At 50.2% G+C, this 21,442-nt stretch overlaps 1 protein-coding gene across 5 annotated transcripts in view; it reads left to right on the top strand.

Moving 5' to 3' along the window:
- Positions 1-21,442, top strand: part of Znf423 (zinc finger protein 423) — a 299,505-nt gene that overhangs the window by 201,670 nt on the left and 76,393 nt on the right. The window lies entirely within an intron of this gene.

Genomic DNA, 21,442 nt, shown 5'->3' with positions numbered 1-21,442 from the left:
AGTGGTCACTTCACATTTGTGATCTCACTTATTCATTCAGCGAAGGACTAAAATCGTCCTGTGAGTGATGCTTTCCGGGGGAGGACCCTAGGAGTCTGTGCAATCACCTGCCCCACCTCCAGGATTTGTGTCATGGGGAGGTTTGGAGGATTCTGGGCCATACCACACCTGCTGTTGCTGGCTGAAGGCTCACTGGGAACCTTGACGCTGTTGAGAGACTCCAGAAATGAGGCCAGCAGGTACGTCTGAAATCACAGCTGTGCTTCATGCCGGTGCCCTTGGGCCGCTGGATGAGAGGTGTCCCCGGAGAGTGGAGAGGTGTGGTTGGGGAGCTCTGCTCTTAAATGAGCATTCTGTAGATTCCACAGTTAAGGTCGGGAAAGTCTGCTCTGGACCCCCTTGCTCTGTCCTTCCTGCCATTAAGAGGCCTGGAACACATGTGTGTCAGCCTATCCTGGTGGGCAGTCTGCAGAAGCCTTCAGCCTTTGAGACCCCAGGCTCCTGTGCCCAGGGTGGACACTTTCCCATCTGGCCCAGCAGATTGATGGGAGCCAATGGGTTTTAGTGTTCCTCAAGATCCAAGTGGAAGGCAAGTGGAGTGGGGAGTGCACAGAAGCCCAGGGTCCTGCCTGACTGTCGTGTGTATTATTCTCTGACCCACTTTTGGTTGTTTTCCCATTACCAAAGCCTGAGTGCAGCTCCTCTTCTTCCTCTCAGCTGGCATTGTTTCTGCCTAAAGTTTTCCCTGCATTGATGACCATGCACCTCTGCATTTGTCTGTCCCTAGCCCTGCCTCTGCGCCCACCAGCCATAAAATGCAGCTTGCAAGGTGAGGATGGAGGCAGGCTGAGTACCTCGTGACATTCTCATGTAAACAGTTAAGGGATGAATTCTCCTAAGGTCGTGCACTGGCGTGGTCCGAGCATCCCCAAACATGGAGTTACGTGGGGCCCTGGAATAGCTTAAGATGGTGGTGTTTTAAACCACGTACAAGAACTTCCTGGACTTTGTATCTAACTTCCTGGAGAAATGTGTCACCTATGTGGCATGTCCACAGGCTGGTGTTAAATTGAGGTGCAACGATTTGAACGGTAGGTCTCCCCAATACATGTGTGCAGGCTGAGAACGGTTTTCATCTTGGTTTTTTTAGGCAGTCCTGATAATCGCAGTTGTCTAGATCTTAGAGATAGCATTGCCCTTTGGCCGTGGCCTGGGACCCTGCCTTTCATGGCTGTGGATTTTTTTCCTCCTTTTGGTACTTTAGTGCCCGGGCACCGTGCTGGAGCTGCTGAAGAGACTTCTCTCTGCGGTGCCGTTTGCCTGCCAGCGGCTCTGCTGTTAACCTTTGGGGTTTGCTCACAAAATAGAAACTCTTTGTAGGTCAGTTTGTCAGTAATTTTGGCAGCTGTGGGGCCACCAAGGGAATGAGGCTTGGTTCCCACTCGTCTCTCACGTTCGGTTTGGAGACTTTTGCAGAACCCTTCCCCGGGAGGCCCGCTCACCCCTTCCGGAAATGAGAGCCACTTTTCTCTGACCTGGTTTTGAATCAAGCAAGGAGTGATTCCCGGATGCTGGAGATGCACAGCCCATGAGAAGGAATTCGGTTCGCACCAGGCATGTAGGCTGCACTCGTGCAGTTCCAGTCTTCAGACTGGGCCACGCTCCTGCCAGGCGGGGAGGGTTGAATGCCCCTGTTTTCATGGGACCACTGACTCCACCTGAACCTCCCTATACAGGCCATGGTAAGCAGACCTGCCTCCTGATTGCCCCAGCACTGGGCAGTGGGCATCCCTATGACCTCTGCCCCACGTCAGCTGGCTCCTGGGGTTGGAGAGCATATGAGGTGGCCTCGTGAACTTGCCTGACGCTAAGGGCCTGTGGTAGGACTGAGAGCTGGCGGTTAGCTTGTGAAGCTGGGAGAGATGGGCTTTCAGAAGGGCCAGCATTCAGGCAGCTCAGAAGGAGGTGTCTTAGAGTGGTCAGGGAGAACTTCCGGGCAGAGGCATCAATGATGTGGACTCTGGCCTCTTCTTTGGTCATTTTGGAGCCTGAACAGAGTGAGGTTGTGAATGGAGTGTCTCTGGTAGACGGAAAGTTGACACTTCTGAGTTTGGAATAACATTAGAAACTGAGTCCTGGTTGGGGCTGGAGAGGTGGCTCGGCAGTTAAGAGTATTGATGGCTCTTCCGGAGGACCTAGGGTATAGTTTCCAGAACAATCAGGTGGCCCACAACTGTCTAACTTCAGTCCCAGGGGATCTGATGCCCTCTTCTGGACTCCTCAGGCACCAGATATAACATACATCCAGGTAAAACACTCATACATGTTAAGTAGATAGACAAATAAATAAATAGATTGAGATTGATAAATAGATAAATACAATTTAAACCTGAGTGTGGTGCACGCCTTTAATCCCAGCACTGGGAAGGCAGAGGTATCTCTGAGTTTGAGGCTAGCCTGGTCTACAAAGCAAGTTACAGGACAGCAGAACAGTTACACAGAAAAAAACCTGTCTTGAAAAACAAAAGAAGAAAAAGAAGGAAAGGAAATTCAGTTCTGATAAAACAGTAATTGAATAAAGGTGTGTGTGAGATCTGAATTGATTTGAACTTGGAAGTGGACTGACTCCACAGCCAGACTGAGGTGTAGTGCAGGGATCGGTCACCCATAGAGAAGAGTGGGTGCTAGGCAGGGGCGGGGAGGAGGGGACAGCGCCTATGGGCCCTGAGGAGTCTGTGTTTATGCCCAAGGTTACCTTTCTGTTCCCTCCCCCAGGAGGGTGGACTGAGGCTGTTCTCCAGATGCCCCTGGGTTTCTAGTGTGACTTCTTGATCCTAAGGCTGAAGGTGACTTCTGTCAGCAGGTCTCTGGGGTAAACCTGGAGCTTTCCCAACCCCCTCATACATATCCTGTACTGGTTTGTGGAGCCTATGCACACTGCCCATTTCCAGAGAGTGCTTCTCCTATGATCGCAGAGCTGCTCATTCCCGTGAACCTTGTGACTGTGAGCATCCCCCCGCCCTGGACCCAGAGTTCAAGTCCTAACCTGCAGAGATCAGGTATTGTACAGTGGCCATTGCTATCTGTCCCTTGAATTTTAGCAGGACACGTGCCATGGTAATACTAGCCGCAGATAGCACCTGTGTATCAGGTGCTGAGCTCTGCATCCTCACCCACACCTCCCCATTTTGTTCATAGGAAATATGGAGGTAAAGGGACCTGCTGGAGGCCACACAGCCAGCAGGTGTCAGTACTAGGCTGGAGCCCAGATACTGTGGTCATCTATGGCCTTGACTGCCATGCCACGTTGCTCTGTGAATCCTGGAGCCTCCTGGACTGGGGAATTCTGATTTGGACTGGCAGTGGTCCCTGGATCACCATTTTTGATGTGTTGCATGGATGCCCAAGGAATCCCAGACGTGGATTCTGCTCCAGACCATAGTTCCCCCACCGTATACCTCTGTGGCATGGGCTGATGTCCCCCCCCCCCCCCAGCCTTTTCTCCTTTTGCCCCTTCTTTACAACACTGCATTAGAGAAATCTGAAGATGATTGTCTGCCCCAGAACCCTCACAAGGCAGCTGAGTATTAGGAAAATTCGTGAAATGAAGCTCGGAGACCGCCAGCCAGCCGGGGCCCCTTCTGAGCAATGATGATTTATCTGCACAATGTGGCGGTCATTAGTGTCACTGGTGTTGCAAGTGTGCACAGCCCGGGCCTAGCCGGGAGCCTCTGGGGCCATTACCAGCTAATGGCTCAGTGTAGGCAGAGGAGGCCTGCGGTCAGTCTCGCTGCAGGCGGGTAATAAACGTCACCAGCTACCTCCTTGCTCCCCGCAAGAGGGGGGCCAGCTCACAGCGCCCCACTGGGCCCTGTCTCCACAGTTAGAGGGTCTCTCTTGGCACTTACTGGAACATAGAGGCCAAAAAGTTACTTGGAATTTTTCTTTCTGGTTTAGAGAGGTTCCTAGACTCTTGATCTTGCTGGATTAGCTTTTGGGGTATCTTGTAGGGCTGTGTGGACTCGTTCTTTCTGGTGAGGTGCCTGCCCCACCTTCGGGTCATTGTTACCTCCAACTCTGGAAGGTCTTCCTTTGAGTAGAGGCCAAGGTTGATGCAGTAAGAGTACCCAGGTGTATCCACGTCACCAGCTCACACACCTGGCACCAGACCACTCTCCTTCCCTCCCCCACTGAGGGCAGCTGCCGTTCTGAGTCTTCCACTGTGACTATTGGCCTGTTTCAGGATATCTGCTTGAGCTCACGGTGTACTGACCCTGGGTCTGATCTCCTTAGGTCAACATTCATCCATGGCATCCGTCCAGGGACCTGGAATGAAGCTGGTGCTTTCTCCCTTTTTATTGTTGTGCGTTCCAGTGTTCTGTATTAGTGTGTTCAAAGTGGCCTTTCACTGGTTTTGGTTTAGGTTGTTCCTATTTGGGTCTGTTACGAATTATGCTATAAAGGCCACCTTGGTTCCATGTTGTCTGGTTGTCGAAGCCCTGTGTTAGGAAGAGCCTCCCCACCGGGTTCTGCCACCCGTTTGCTGAGTGGCCTTATGCAGGTTGATTGGACTTTCGGAGCCTCTGTTTATAAAGCTGTAAAATTGGATTAAAGTATGGATGCTTGGTTTTCCAGGGTGCTCTGGACTCCCCTGAACATGAACTTCGGTGGATAGAGTAGGGAAGGAGGGGTCGAACTGTATGAAGGGCTGGGATGGGAGAAGTCTTTCTGGAGAAGTCACCAAGGGTTTGGGGCCTTTTGGTTGAAGAATGGGCAAGAACTAATCCTTGCATTAGAGGCCAGGCATGGCCCCCTTTGCTTTGTAGCACTTCTTACAACTGAAGACTTGCAGATCTGAGGATTCCCGGGAGACACCAAGCACACAGCTTGCTCAGCTTCCACAGCTCATCCGTGTGTCCTACACAGCAGGCTCCCCAAAAGGATCCAGGGCGAGAATCACGTGGTTAATTTGAAATTTCCTGTCCGCCACACGAAGAGCAAAGTAAGAGGAAACGGGAAAAATAAAAGAATATATTATTTTATTAAATTCAGCGCACATAAATACTCTAGTTGCTCCAGAAAATCAACCTAACGAGACTTTCAATTTTTGTATCCTATTAAACTTTCAAGTGGAGATGTGTTTGGTGCATCTGCGCACCTCGGTACGGACCAGGTCAGTTTCAAGTGGCCTCAAGTGTACAGAAGTCGTAGGGTGAGGTGTGTTTAGAAGGCTGGGCTGACAAGTAGGATGGAGGATGGGTGGAGGGTGGTAGCACTCCCCAGGGGACAGTGGCATTGTTCTCTCTGGAGCTTGAACACGTCAATCTTTGACCATCCCCTGGCCACTTGCTTATGCTCCAATACATACAAGAGGTAACCCTCAGCCAGAGACAACTCTCAGGCAGGCAGGTGAAGCTTAGAACAAGGGATGCACATGGCCCAAACTGGCCGCTGTTCTGGCTTCTGTCCCATGGGCACATCAGGTGGGACAGAGCTTTCTGGCGTGTGGCCCAATCGTACTATATCCTTGTTTGCCAGTCCCAGGAGGAGGGGTGGGGAAGCATGCAGCCTGTGCCTGCCGTGCCCCCTGCCATCACCCGAGGCTGCCTTCCCTGGCGAACGCTGCAAAAGCGATTCTCCCGCTCCCCCTGCAGCCACAGGGAGATAAAAGCCACGGCAGTGGGGATGGTAAAGGGGGAGCCAAATTATATTTATAATATTAAAGTGAGTGCATTTGTGGCTTGCTGTTCTCCAGGGCCTTTCATAAGTAGAAAAACACAAATTAGCATTTTCCATTTCCATATATTGACTAGAAAAATCGCCTGCTCTCAATTAAGACCTATAGCTTTTGGGATGTATGCAACAATTTTATAAAATATTTACAGGGACATTTGCATTTTACATGGTGTTACAGTTTTTCTTGTGTTTAGGAGGAAGGGCTGAGGCCTTGGAAAGGAAATCCATTCTGTGTTATGGACAGAGAAAGAGGCTGTATTTTTCTGCCTTTTCTGCCCTGGCGGTCCGGGCTTGACATCGTCTGGTGCTCACCTAGAGCCGACCCACCCGTGAGTGTTTGTTAGCCCCTTTCCAGAGCCTGAGCTCTGCTGAGAGATCTATTACTTTCCCTTTAAAACTTGCCAGAATGGAGCTGTTTGTGGCTTTGTGCGAGATGGAGAAGGAGAACGCTTTTTTTCTGAATGTAAAAGCATGCCGTAAAGAACATAGCTATTTCCTGGATAATTTGCAGTTGTATATTTTATGTTAATTTCACCGAAAATACTGCACCCCTGCCAGGTTTAGTAGCGGCTCACTGTGGTATGAATAATTTCTAGCGAATCATTTTTTTTCTTCATTTAAGATTTGGCACCTTTTTAAGATTTTAATAATAGCAACAAGGATGAAGATTTAGAACAAGTGAAACATTAGTGCCAAAGAAATTCACGTTGAGCGCTAATGTAAAATAGCAAGAATAATTACATGGAAAGCCGTTTCCACAGATGTTTTTCCTTGTAATGTAATAACTATTTACTAAACTGTTTATTTTAGGCCTTTGGTTTATAATAAAATATTTATACATTCTCCACTGTAATAAAAAATATTGACAAAATACTATAGAGGTTTAAAAAGACAATTGATTTTTTTTCTTCTTCTGGGAAGTGAGTGTAGTCTAAAAGTTTGGTGCTGTTTCGTGGGACTCACTCAGGTTTGAGGAACTTCGTTTCCGTTTTGTTTTGAGTTCGTTCCCAAGGTTACAGGCTGAGCAGGGTGGACACGGGCCTTTGTTAGCTGTTGATAAGCATGGCGTGTCTGTAGTTGGCTACTTTATCTTTTCAGTTTTTACCTGGGTACCCTTCTGTTGGGAGCTGCATTATCAGAGCTTCATCTCCCCAAGTCAGGCCTGCTTCTGCCCTCTGGGTGATGGCCTCAAGGAAGGGAGGCTTGAGAATTGGGTCCAAGCTTCATCAGAGGCTGGTCCAGGCCTCTGGAGTCCTGGGCATCTCTGAAGAGTTGATCTCAGTGCTCAGCCTGACCCCAAGGAAGCACATCTTGGACACTGTCCCAGAGGCTCTGCCACATGCAGATCCCTTATTGGACAGGGAATTGCTAAGTAACTTTTGAGTCTGCTTTGTACAGTCGTATTTCAGAAGGAAAAATAGCCCTGGTGGGCATAGGAGAGACCTGTTTTCTCCACCTTTTCCAGGCTCTGCCCTCCAGCTATTAGCTGTTTCCTGGCAGGGTTACCTGCAGAGCAGTGAAGGAGACCAGAAGGTTTTTTGTTTTTGCGGGGGACTGGTGTGTGTGTGTGTGTGTGTGTGTGTGTGTGTGTGTGTGTGGTACTACCAGGGTTGGATTGGGCCCTGCTGCCTTCAGAGAGCTGCTGACCTAGGACCTGCTTTGTTCTGACCTCCCCGTTTCTTCCTCCTCGCCCTTCCCAGGCATCTGGACTGCTGATCCTCTGGGTTTGTTTCTGAGGAGCCTGAAGTTGGTCTTGAGTCCTGGGAAGGGCCGGGGCTTTTTTGCCTCCCAACAGCTGTTGCTGTTGAGAGGACATGCATAGTTTATATGACATTTGTGTCTCTCTACATTTGTTTGTTGGTAAGCTTGTGAGTGAATTCTGTGTTTGGGTATGTTTAGGTGCCTTTATGATTATGGGGGTCAATGCACTTGGTTTGGTTCTTCATTTTGTGCTTTTTGTCTTTGAGAGTTTCTTTATGTTGTGTATTTGGATCTGTTTGTTGGTTTCTCGGTATATTTTGTGTAAGTCTGTGACCGTATTTTGATGAATTCTCTCTCTTTCTCTCTCTCTCTCTCTCTCTCTCTCTCTCTCTCTCTCTCTCTCTCTCTCGTGTGTGTGTGTGAGAGAGAGAGAGAGAGAGAGAGAGAGAGAGAGAGAGAGAGAGAGAGAGAGGAGAGAGAGAGAGGAGGAAGGGAGGAAGAGCTAGCCCCTTATTGGTATCGAGCTGGACTCCCCAGGCTAGAGGCTGCTGGCTGAGGGTCTGTTTCTCTTTTCCACCAAACTTCTGATATAAAGAGAGGAAGAGGAAGGAAGGGACCAGGACGGGGGGGGGCACAAAGAGTAATGCAAGAATGCTTTAATGAAGAAAGGCCATACTAGACCTGGGACTGAGACCCGCCAGCACAGCCTATAGGAGCAAAACTTTCTCCTAGATTCTCATCCATACTGAGGAGAGGCTCCCAAGAACTCACATTTTGGTGTGACCAATTGAGGACAACATCCCCTACTTCTTTGCAGGGGCTGGGTTGCCTCTAGGGGCCCCTGCAAGAGCATCATCTCCCGGGTAGGGAGCATTGCTCCCAGAGCCTTCAACCACATCTTCCGTTTCCTCTCTGGTACCTTCCCTGTGTGTTTGCCTAAGTAGTGTCTACTGGTTTCTGAAGGAAGTGGTTCTCCTCAGGCATAACACTGGTTTCTGGGACCTTGAGGGCCATTTCTCCACCCTTCTCCTGCCTGTCTCCCCCTTCCCCCACGCTGCTATCTACTCAGCATCTGGAAAAGCCCGTCTCAGAGGCTTTAGAGCGTCTTGGTTGAGTTTGGGAACAGCCTGAGGGAGGTGCTCCAACTCCATGAGAAATCTCCACAGCTTTCCAGACTTCTGCAAGGACACCAGTAGGCAGGGGTCAGGTCTTCAGAGAGCATCTGCCTGGACAGCCCTCTGAGAACAAGAGCTCTTACTCTGCTGGCCAGAAGGGATGAGGCAGCCAAATTTCTGGGGGTGGCATTCACCACCAGGGGTCTCCCCTTCTCATTCTTCTACACAAGCACCTAGCAATCTATGCTGTCCAGGTACTGAAAGAATGGGGGGGGGGGGGCAGCCACACTTGATGTCCCCTGGTCACTGCCTCCTTTCCCTCTTTTTCTGCACATTGGTGGAGCGTCCTGCCAGGAGCTGAAGCCATCCCACGTGAGTCAGGTTAGGGTTAGGGCTGGGCTTTCCCAGGAGTCTGGGCTCTGGAAGACGGCAGCTGCACACACCTGCACGGACTGGGTCTGCTTCCTACCTGTTCTGCCTTTGTCCATCTGTGCCTTGGTGGCTCCCGCCCTCGGCCTGCGTGAGTGACAGCATACACATTACAGCTGCCGGGTAGACGGGCTTATCCCTCGCATTTACCCAGCTCACAGTGACGCTGGGAGATGCAGCTCACGCAGTTCACTCCCACAAGTGATTTCTGTGAACGATTCTGTCTGCGCTTTTCCAGGGGGCGGGGACGGATCCAAACTGCATTTAGCGCTGTATTTGCCGAGCGGCTGGTGACAGCGTGATTATTATTAACTTTGCTAATTGCTATGTTCTTTATAACTAAAGGCAAATTGTTCCTCATTCTTTAAAGAAAGCTGTTTGTTTGCTTGAACTCAAGTAGTATGTCTTCTCTCGGTGAGAGAAGATGCTGATGCACAGAAAGAAGGTCCAGAAATCCTCTTAATCTCACCTCCCAGGAAGCTGTTGTCAGCAATCTGGTGTTTGTCTTTCCAGACTCGGTGTCTCTGTGCGTGTGTAAACGTACTTGAAACTAACTTTTTATCGGTGCTTGGTATGTATGCAGGAAGGCGCACATAGGGACGAGTAAGTAAGAACTGTAAAGGTGCCGTTGATGCAGGAAAGCTTGACTTCGGTAAGCATGTGACTCGCTGGAGTCCCACCCCAAACCAGGAAGTGCCACCGTGCTGTGATGACTCTGAAACTTCCCTGCCCATCCTGATTTCAGGAACAGAGGCGGCCCGGGCCATGCCTGATTTGTGTCCCTGTGATCTAACTCTGTGTCCACACATGGTGGACGATGGCCGCTTTCTGGGTCAGAACCTCTGCCATCATCTCTGACTGCTTGGCACTCCATTGTGGGGAGTGTCACCTTTTATACTTCCAGTTGGAGCAGTGAGCGATTTACTCTGACCAAGAGCTCTGTGTGAGGTGTTCCGGGATGGGTGACTTTCTGCCTTTTTCTCCGGGGACAGAGTAGCCAGAACGGGGTGGGAGGGAGGAGGCCTCACAGGGCTGGCTGGAGACGCCTGGGCTGGAGTAAAGGATGCTGGCACGGCTTCAGTCTGCCAGCTGGACCTCATCAAGTGCGGGTGTTAATTACTGGGAGGCCCCTGGTTCTGTGAGCAGGCGGGGGACGCTGGGGCTAACTCGTGAAACAGGGTCACCTTGAAACAGACGCTTTCGGGGGAAGCAAATTGGAGGAGACTAAGGAGAGGCACAGGACTGGGGGCTCTTGTCCCAGCCACCTTCCTGAAGTCACTGGGGCTCTGGAGCCTATGTCTGAGATGCTCATAGGGTCCTGCAAGGCCCTCATGAGGATGTATGTGTGCCTGCATTTCTGGTTGTAACTGGGGTTACAAGAATACCCAAACGACATTTAACCCCTTTCCAGAAATCTTTGGGGTCCCAGGAGTGCCTGCAAGTCTTGAAAATATAGACCGTATGAGTGGCAGTTCAGAAAGCGACCCTAGATGTGGACAGGCAGCTGCCTGCAGGTGCCCTGTAGGTGTCCAGCTGGGCAGCAGCACAGTGCCCCCAGCCAAGTGAGCTCAGGATTGCTGGCATAGCAGAGAGTTCTAGGAGAATTGGATGATTTTGTTTTCTCGGTAATTCTTCACCGGGGCTGCTGCTTGGATCTGCTGCAGAAAAATCAATGTGTTCCGAGTCCATAATTTCCCAGGTTGCCTTACTCCAAGTACTTTGTACAGGAAAGGTGACATCTCTAGTCACGTTTGCCCACACAGGTGTGTGTGTGTGTGTGTGTGTGTGTGTGTGTGTGAGAGCACTCGTGCATACCTGTGCATATGTGCACGCATGTGTATACACACACCCCATAGACCTTTTCCCCTTCCCCCATGACTCCGCCTCCTAGCACGGATTCATTGGAATTTCACAACCTTTGCATGCTTTTGTGAAAACACTCATTTGTGTTTGTGCCAGGCCGCTAATGGCGGACGCCAAGGTCTGTGAGCCTACCTCTGTTCAGCTCTCGTTATGGCGAGGAATGTGCCGTTAATAATGCATCTATGGAACTCAGCTGTGTGGGAGCCAAGTAATTATCCCACCGTAGCGTTCCCGGCTTCAGTGTCATCACAACTGGGGCTTCATTAAAAGTCCTAACAGAGACGGTGTTGTGTGCTGCGGCCTGTATATATATTTTTTCATTTAAATTATCAGCCTTGCTATGGCTCAGAGGTAATTTGACTTTTTGAAACCGCTGAGCCCCTGTGAATTCCCCTCCCCTTCTCCCTCTCGCTGCTTCACCAGCTGATCAGCCCCAGAAGAACAAAAGGTTTATCTGAAGCTATGAAGCATATATTCACCAGCTTCTGGCGTCTAGATAAAAAAAAAATCAAAGTACTCCATTGAACATGTTAATACTGAGCAAAATGCACACAGCTAGACACTAAACCTTTACAGGGATTTGGGCATTTGAAAAGTGATACCCACATCAGGTCTTGAGCTAGGTTTCTTAGCCCCGAGTCGAGTGAGCAGCAGAAGCAGAAGAAATGACATCTATGAACTGATCTGAAGAACTGAGAATGGATGGCTTGAGACCGAGCCACCTTTTGTCCTGAGTCTTTGGTTGGAAGGGTCGTCGACATCAGCAGAGTTGCTGGCAGCTGTGATTCTCCTCGGCTTGTGGCCTTTGAGTTGCTAGAATTGGGAATTGGAAAGAAGGGGTTCCCTGACTTGGTTTTGTTCTCCTTGGTGCTCGGAGGCCCCATTAGCCTTCAACAGAGAAGGGCTGGGGAACCTCAGAAAGAGGATCTAAGTCACTGGTCCTGGCAGCAGTGCCCTCTGGGAGTTCCTGGAAACGATGCTTCTCAGATCCTTAATGTCTGAGGGAGAGCAGCCCCTAGTGAAAATGGGCAGAAATGGTCTGGTCCTATGAGTAGATCCTTCACCGCAAGGCAGCTGGTGGGTTCCTGTTTGGCGGTCTGTGCCACCTGTGGCATAGTGGTGGCATGGTGGCACTTTCTCTAGACTAGTCTGCCACATACACTTTCTAGATCAAGGAAGATATTGAAAAAGTGTAGGATCTGTTTCTGTCCCTAGAAGCTGTCAGTCTCTTAGAGAGGCCAGATGGAAAGCGTCCAGGACCAGGAGCAGTTCATAACTGAACTTGTGCTAGAGCCTACGTTTTATCCCAGAAGACAACTGTGGAGGGATAGGAAGTGAGGAAATGCCTCAGAATGCTGGGGCACAATTTGCACACCCTTAAGATCACCTTGGATGGCATTTAAGCTAGTCGTGAGGCGGTACACACCCCCATGCAGGAGGGAAAAGATCTAGTTTGCACTGTTGTGGGGCCCCGTGGGAGCTCTTTCTTCAGCACAGATGTGTGGAGAGAGAACAGAGTTTACCCCCACTGGACACTGGGTCCAAAAGCTCCTAATAACTGGCCCTCTCTTGGGTTTGTATGTCCTCTAGCAACTGGGCAGTCCTCTACCACATGGAACATGTCCAGGGTCTCAGACCCTCTCCCATGAGCTTCTAGTTTGTTCTGCCACCTTTGTGCCTGAGTTATGCTGAGCATGGAACCTCGGCCAAGGCAAATGCAGACTCTACACCGAAGGACTCAGTCAGATGGCAGGGGACAGACACAGAAGCGTTCAGATGGTTGTGAGCGGGTTGGGAAGGGGTAACTGTCCCAGTCTCATAAGAGAGAAGATAGATATGTGATGTTAGGCACAGATAGTCCATGAGGTTTGAAAGGGGAATGGCCGTTCAAGCTGCCTGGCTACTCGGAGTTCACCAGAAGATTCTGAGAAAGACGTAAGCACATGTTAAAGGCGCTAAAGTGAACACAATGTTCTTTCAAGTTCTTGCTAGAGGATTCCCGACTGGAAGCTGATGGATTTGGCATTTTCCAGGCTACTAAACATTGAGACTTGCTGGCTACTCCTTTCTGATCAGTGGCCTGCAGTTCAGACTGCCTTTTCTGTCCTCTGCACCGGCATGGCCTGCTGTCTACTGACAGTTCTACTGAGTGTGCCTGAGAACGCCTCTGCCTTCTTCCTTACCCCAGTGCCAAGCTCCTTGCCTCAGCATGGTGGGTCACTCTCTGATGATTGCTGGACCTCACTGTTTTCTCATTCTGCTGAGTCCCAGATGCCTGGCACGCCTGCCAACTGTCAGAACAATATGCTTTTGTATCTGCTTCCGCTTGTCTAGAGCACAGGGGCTGGTTCCAGAGCAGGGTCTCCAACCCCAGGAGCGCGAGAGGCTGGGGCTCGAAGAACATGTGGGAAGCTGAATATTGAGTCTTGTGGTGTACACGTTGGGGCTTGGGTGGGAAGCCCATCATTTTTGAGCCTGGGAAATAGCTCTCTCCTCTTTTTCAAGGTGTGGGCTCAGGCTTATGTGAACCAGTTTGGAATCTGTTTGGCTGTGAAGTCCTTTCAAGGGCCACTGTGCCCCCATCAAAACTGTTCTTGGTGACATTACACCCATCAGGAATGAGGTCACCCCAGAGCTGGGGATTCAGAAAACAAAGTGCCTTGGCATTGACCTCACCGCCTAGGCCTCCAGGCAGCATGAAAAATCCAAATCCATGGGGCTCTTGGGGCTGGGACAACGATGTTGGATGGTCCCAGGCCTGGGTTCACCATGGTTTCAGATCTGGAAAGAGAGGCGGGAGAAGTGTTTGAATATTGTGCCGTGAAGGGAACAGTCCTGCGGCGCGGCAGTTTTGATATTAGAGCAGACCTCCTAAGAGATCCCCTGGCTCCGAGCTGTGATCCACACGCCACATTCGCAGACAGCTGGTCGCCCAGCGTGGGCTGCGCCTGCCGCTCGGAGCTGGCACACTGGCGGGGACCAGGTAATGCTCTAATTTCCCTCGTGCAGATGCGGCCAGGAATATCTTAATTTATTGGTGTGCTGGCATGCAAGAGGGAATGCTGCCGGCGCAGCCTTGCATAACTATTAGCAAAAGATGGAACTGATCGGGGCTTGACTTCTCCTAAAGTGGGTTTGAAATAATCATCGCCTTTTGTTGTGTTTGGAAGGGCTTGAACAATTCTTAATTATTTAATTATAGATATGCAAGTAATACACTGGGAATGGCCCTGTCATTCCAGGGATACTGAGCAGAGGAAAATGTTTAGTTACCGGAGGGGGAGGAAGGATGGTAATTAAATCGCAGTGTCGTTTGTATCATGCCACCACACTGGTAGTGACGAGGGAGGGAAGAGGTCTGCTGGGCCTCACCTTGGAAATTTTAAGGTAATAATAATAACATCAACAGCATCGCCACTTTCCTCCAGGTGAGATCTGGACAGCTAGCAAAGCCCTTTCTTTGTCATGCAAATACGGGGTGCAGGTTAGGCCTCTGAGAGGTGGTTGTGAATTTTCCCATTTTGCAGATGAGAAAAATCAATCCTCTGGTCTCGCTTAGAGCCTGGTGTTTTTCAGACACGGAAGTGGCCTGCCTTTCCTACTCTGTCCCTGGATGGGGCTGAGTCCCACAGTGCCCCACAGTGACTTCCCTTCTCCTAAGAGCTGGGACAGCCTTGTCAACTTTGGTGACTGTTTGCCTGCATTGTGTGTCTTACGCCGTGGCATGCTTCTCATGACCGACACCTTGTAATTATCCCGTATAAGCACTCATTGTGTTCATATCATTAATTTTGTTTGGGCTATTACATTTGATAGATACATTAAGCATTATATAGTTCTCTTTATACATGAAATTGAACTGCCTTTGAACAGTCAGCCAGCTAATTGCTGGTAATTTGTGTTGCTAACGAGAGGCAGAATAGTGGTATAACATTAGACTCAACAGTCAGTTAACAAGCCTGCCCGTTCAGATTGCAAAGCATGCTCTCTCTGGCAGAGGCGAGCCGCATCCCACACACGGACAGACTTTGAAATGGCTGTGACTGAGAACCCTGTTTGCACACCCACCAAGGCCTTGCAACAGTGACTGCTACGTAGGAGTCGTGGGGAGACTACATGACCTTTGGGGTGAAGAGGATGACTTTCTGTACATCCCGGTGCTCTCACCTTGCTTATGTTATGTTTCAGGTGCCCATCTACATGTGATCACAGAGTCCTGCGTGGGTCTTCTTTGACTGCTCAGTTTCCTCTAGGGCCTGCCCAAGTCCCTTTCGCTAAAGGTCATTTGGATAATGGTGGGGTTGCCACTGTCATTGATCCTGGGTTTCTGCGAGCGTTTCTTATTCCTTTGCCTTGGGAAAGCCTTGGCTGGTGCTTAGCAATGTCTAAAGAAGATGTGCTCAGACACGAGAGGAAATGAGGGGTGGTGGCCCAGCAGCCAGGCGGATGAATGAAATACCCTTCTAGACTGGCAGAGACAGATCCACAGAGTGTGCTGTTAGCTGGGGCTGAATTGTATCTTCCTCGGGTTCTCAGTGGAAATTCCAACCCTAGTACCACAGGATGTGAGCACTTGGAAAGGGTACCTACAGAGGTGATGGCGTAGATGGCATCCTAGTGCAGTCGCAGAGACTTGGATGCACAGAGGTCATGGGGGTAAGCATAGCAGAGGTCAGAGCCAGGGGAGGACACAATGCTACCTCCAAGCCAAGGAGAGGTTCAGGAGAAGCATAACCCTGATGATACCTCGACTGTGGCCGTTTGCCTCCAGAACTGTGTCCAGTGTGTTAGGGCCATTCTGGTAGGTGCACACGACCCTCCCTGCAGCTCCATCTCAGTGGCTGGGGAGGTTTGTTGCTGGATCTAGTGAGCAGTTCCTGAAATCCTAAGCTCAGCAGCACCCCTAAAGCTTGACAAAGATGCAGACTTAGGTGACAGAGGGTGGGGGCAGATTCCATGAGAGCTGCACAGGCCCTTTCCTATACACCCACAGTCACTTATAAGGGACATAGGAAGGATCTGCCTTGTCACTAGAAGTGGCTTTCATGGAGGTCTCCTACTCTCTGATGTACTGACCGTCTCGGCTCCCGTTTCCAAGGAATGCTCCTTTTCCTCACTGTGCATGGAGGTGTTGGTGCTTATGAACCCACATTTAAGGAAAGGATACCTTAAGCCTTTGGGACAATTCCTATGGTTATCAGAGGCCATCCTAGCCACATCCCTTGCTTATGTCTGCTATGTGTGTGGCCGGCTTATGCATTAGCACCCAGGGTTCTATTTTGGTTTGTTGCTTTTTTGGTTTTGCTTTTTCTCTGTGTAAACAGGGTTTCTCTGTGTAACAGTCCTAGCTGTCCTGGAACTTGCTTTGTAGACCAGGCTGGTCTCAAATTCACGAGATTCGCCTGCCTCTGCCTCCCAAGTACTGGGATTAAAGGTGTGCACCACCACTGCCTGGCCCAATACCCAGGTTTTAACATTCCTTGCCCATGACTTCAGTTTGTAAAGAATTCACTCGAACTCCTAACACAAACCGCAGATATTACTCTGAGCCTCAACTTCCCAACAGACTGACGTTTCCAGAATAGCTATCGTGCTTGGTTATGAGATACTTGTATCGGTCAAGTGGTCAGCGTGCCACTGAGTGTCACTGGTGCTCCTCCTCTATGCTGGGTGTCTTGCTGTCATGGGACATTCAGGAGAAGATGTGTTCTCTTAGTCCCGGCCAGTTGAGCTTGATGCTGTGTGTATATGTTGTGTGTGTGCATGTTTCTGTAGCATAAAGTGTATATATGGTGTGCAAATAATTTTGTAGGTGATTCATGTATTTGCAAAGAAAATTATGTCATTAGGATAAAATTAGCAGGACTGCTGTTTCTGTGACTAAATGTGTGTTTGCCTTCGGATGGCTTTCATTCCACAGACATTTCACATAAAGAGGAAGTGAGGCTACTGCCACTTCCGCCTTGGTCCCTCTTAGAGTGCAGTGAGCACAGTCACAAAATGCTTTCTGCATGTGCCATGGCAGCTTTCTCTAGGGATCTCAAAGGCCAGTGTCCTGCAGGGTTTCCCAGGCAGATAACTAGTTGGCCATTTGTGGCCATCACATCCGAAAGGCCCGGAGAGTCGAGTTACTCTGCCGCCATCAGGACCTTCATCTAGCGCTAATCCCAAGATCTCCTCATTCTTGGTCCTTCCCTGTTTGCCACAGACAAGGAGAGGAAGGGGACGGCAGAGCTCAGTTCTGAGCAGAACACAGGCTCTCATTTTTAGAGGGTTTTGGTGTGTATGAAAACCCAGCAGTGGGGTGCTAGGAAAATGTCACATATGGATGAGGAGCAGGGTCCCTGAGGCCAGTGAGTGACGAGGCCTGTCCACTGTGGTTTACTGAAGTAAGAGGGGAGATTTGAAATGGCCCCTGGAAGTTTCCCACTGGTGTGGATTTATTTACTTTTCAACTGAAAGGTAATGCACCTTCATGGGGGTGTGTATTTTAAGAAAGACGCAAGGTCTAAGTGTTCCGTTGCATGACTTCTCTGAAAACCTTCCTACGCTCACTACCCCAGGAGCTGCCCGCCACTCTACTGCTGTTCGGATGTGCACGTGTTTGTGTAGACCGGCTGAGATGCATCTGTTCTCTCGTCTCTTGCTCACTTCACGTCTACACTGCGTGTCTTCCAGTGGCTCGTTTGATTTTGCTCCATTTGAAAGTAACAGAGCACGTGTGGCGTTATAGTTAATGGCTGCGCCGTGACTGGTTCAGTCGCGCCCTCTGGCTGGGGTAAAAGTTTCTGAGGAGAGCCTCAGAGGAAAGGTAGCATTTGATCAGAGTTTTGAAGAGCGAGTAGGAGTTTGGAAGTTCAGGCTGTTTTGGTGATGACTGGGGTACGGAAGAGGCTGTGTAGGATGGGATTGTGCCCACAAAGGAAGGGACGAGGGTCGGCGCTCCATGCTCTTCCTGCCCTGGGGAAGGGTGGCTTCAGCTCAGGGTGAACTGTGAGCGACTAGGTGGACCCAGAACATGGATACGGGGACCCAGATTCCCAGGGTGTCAGCTGCTGGAGAGAGAGGACAAGTGCTGGAGCTGGAGTGGAGGAAAGGCCCCCGCAGCTGGCTGGCCTCCTCGGTTATTGCTTAGGAAACGCTGCCTGGTGACATGTCAACCCCTGACAGAAAGCGGGGTTGGCAGGCCCCGTTTTCTAAGCCGAAGGCCTGTCTGCCAGATCGCATTTGGATTGAGTGGCTGGCACTCTGAGAGCCTCGCTTAATAGGATTGAAAGAAAAGAAATGTTACTTTTCATCACCCAAGACAACAAAGAGAAACGGGGAAACGAAAATATTATTTCGTTTGAACAAATTACAGGGAGACTCTCTGGGGCGCTTTCAGGGAGTAAGATGAAGAAAGCACTTAAATATCATTCCATCAAACTAAATTTTTAACTACAATTTTTTACAGATAAAATGTGTTGGGAGGATTCAAAGAAGATTAGCGCTCACCTCAGAAACAGTATTCAAATTTTACCAGCTAATGGAGGCCCGGCAAAGAGCGCTAATGCCTCTAACTTTCCTCCCAGGGACAGAGATTTTGGTATTCTTATAAAAACACATCGAGCTGATTTCATTCCCGTGTCTCTGCAGACTTCATTGGCGTAATTTCAGTAAGTGTTATAAATGTTATTTTAAGTATTATAATGATAATCCCTCCTGACAACAATCCTCCTCTCAGCTTCCACCGCCAAGGTACTGTTTACCTCGGATAGCGCCTAATTGTTTGCTTTCTTCACAGTAAACTCTGCTCCCAACTGCTTAATCAGCCACGGAAGACAGAGAGACTGAAGAAACGCTGAACGTTCCTCCAATCACAGCGGAGAAACGGGGGAGCCCATAGTGCGGGCTGTGGGCTGCCCACCTTCCCTTCTTGTTTGGCTAGGTGACTTTTTGGTCCATTCTCCTAAGTTGGGTGCCGTGGGCCTTGGCCATCTCTTGAAGCGTTTACTGCTATGCATGTCACACTTGGGTGTGAATTTGCTCAGCTTGTGAACCCTAGAGTCTTTCTCTGTCGTTTGTTGGTCTTGGCCAGGACTCACCTGTTTCTCCCATGTGTTTCGGGAACTCCATATTTTAGTCACAACCCACATTTCCTTGCATTCCCTAGAAGGCCCCGTTGTTCTCAGAGTGGGTCCTCTGCCGCCTGCTCAAGGAAGCAAGATTTTATTAGGCCTTATGAAAGTGAAACTTTTCTACCCTTGGATGCCGGTCTCAGAGGCTTTCTGGGGCATCGGATAACACTGCTCCTCTGGCTTCTTGAATATCTGACTCCAATTGTGAATAAGAATTAAGGCAGAGCTGAGAAGGCTGATATTCATTACAGGTTGGAGAAGTGCTTGCTTGTGGGTCTTGAGTGCCTGGAGCCCTGCTTTCTCTACCCTGGGGCCATGGGAAGGCTCTGTTTGGAGCTAACCAGCAGCCAGTAGCTCTTTAATTCATTCAACAAACACTTATTGAGGTGGATCTCTTCTAGGCATTTTGCTGGACTCTAGAGAATGAACAGGTTCCTTTCTTCCACCTTTGTCTAGCTTACTGCGTAGGCAGGAACAGAGACTGCATGGCAAACAAGCACATATGTAATTCAGGATGGGCAGAGGGACAGTTAGTGCAGAGACAGGGCAAGTTGGGGGGTGTTGTTTACCCCCAAGGTTCAAGCATGAGGAGAGCTGGAATATTGAGCTAGGTGATGGGCTGGGATGGAGCATGACCACAGAGGCTCCAGTGGCGACAGAGGTTGGGAGAGGCCAAGCAGCATTGTCTGCCAGTGGTTAGGAGCTCTGTGGGTTTTCACTGTCTTTAAGTCCTGGGTAGAAGTGGGTCATGAGGGGGCAAGGGTTAGAGGGCACAGTAATGGAGGGTGGGGTAGTGTATCAGTGCTGTCTTGGTGCACATGGGTTAGTAGACTTTCAGCGGGTGCAAAGGCTACTTAAGGTCACCTCCAAAGTTGGCAGACAAACTCAGGGGAAGGAGTGTGCTGGGCAGAATGCTGGCTTAAATGGCTCCTTGCCACTGGATACCCCCACATGCTCTTCTTGGCCCTACCTGCCACCTCCCACTCATGATTAGAGGTCTTCTCTCACTAGTACTGGACAACTGGGGTATCTATCTTCCTTTCCTGTAGTCTGCATGACACTTTGTGGTGGTCTTCTAGGAAGAACAGAGCAAGGGCCCCATGAACTATGGCATTTCTTTTCCAGCTTTGGTTTCTTCCCTTCCTCTTGGCACAGGATAAAAAGCAGACTCAACATGCCTGGACCTACCCCCTTCCCCACACACCCACTGCTAGCCCTTCCTCTAGCCCCTAGTCCCCAGCTCCCCGAGGCTGCCAGTATAATTTAGCTCAAGCCTTTAGTTACAGACCAGGGCTAGGAGGTAGCTGATTTTCTTTCCTCAGGGTGGGCACTCTGAAGGTTTTGTGCTGGGGATGGAGAGCAGAGGGAAAGCGAACTAGGAGACTGATAATCAGAAGCATCCTTGGGGCGGCTCCGACCCCCTTGGCCCAGGCGGGGTCCTGTCCCAGGCACCTGCACAGGGGTCCATGTGTACCTGCTCCTCTAGAGAGTGGTGGGGTTCCAGCTGATGCTAGGTGGGCAGCAGAGGGTGGGGGAGGGATTAATTGCTTCGACAGAATATTCCCAGTGCCCAGTTTTGAGTGAATTAACTTCCAAGAAAATATCCAATATCCCTGTCCTGTCCCTTGGAGAGGTGACAAATGGTTGAGGCCATCTGTGTCTCCCCCGCCACTCCCAGCATCGTAGGCCATCATCAAGGACTCTAAAATCTAAAAACGCGTCACCAAAATCAAGATGGCGTGCAGCCCTCTTAGGTGGGCTAGGAGCAGAGGCGGAGGGGCAAGCAAGGCTTGTGTTTGTCTGAAACACATCCCGACCCAGACCGAATGAATATTTCAACACCAGCACATTTTGCTCAAGCCAGGAGCACACTGCATTCCTGGCGAGGCCAGAGAATGACCTGGAAACCTGAATATTGCCGGGAACAAAAGGTTGTGCAAAGGCTTCATGGGATGGGATTGGGGCATGGGAGGAGATATGAAGACTTCCAACTTCTTTCTTCCCTCCCAGAGCTGCAGGCTGAGGGAGCCGTGCCCAGGCCTTGGTACAAGGCAGCTTGCAAGCTACCAGGCCCCAATCCCCAGCTGTGGACCAGGCAGAGGAGCCCTTAAATAGGGGGGAAGGGGCGCAGAGAGGGCAAGAGGCAGGGAGGGGGTCTGGGAAATAGAGAAACAAACTCTATTTTCTGCTCAGCTGTGGCGGGAGGGCTCCCGTGGCCCACAGGCTCACGGAGTGAAGCAATTTCAGACAGGGATGAGTGTCTGGTTTTCCCTGGAGCGGAGGCTGCAAAGCCCCGAAAGCCCTCGGTTTCTCTTCCCTTAATATCCTGTTTTGGAAAGTGCTTTGTGAGAAGGTGGAGGAAATGAAGATGGCCCTTGGCTAACGGAAGAAGCCCTATCCTGCTGGCTCCAGGGGGACCGGGAAGCTGTATTCCAGCGGCCTGGTCAAGGTAGGGAGAGGGAGCTGGTTGCCCATGGGGTC

The sequence above is a fragment of the Microtus pennsylvanicus genome, chromosome 6, assembly GCF_037038515.1.
Source record: "Microtus pennsylvanicus isolate mMicPen1 chromosome 6, mMicPen1.hap1, whole genome shotgun sequence".
Taxonomy (NCBI): domain Eukaryota; kingdom Metazoa; phylum Chordata; class Mammalia; order Rodentia; family Cricetidae; genus Microtus; species Microtus pennsylvanicus.
The sequence above is the reverse complement of the archived record's forward strand: the minus strand, read 5'-3'. Positions and strand labels throughout refer to the sequence as shown.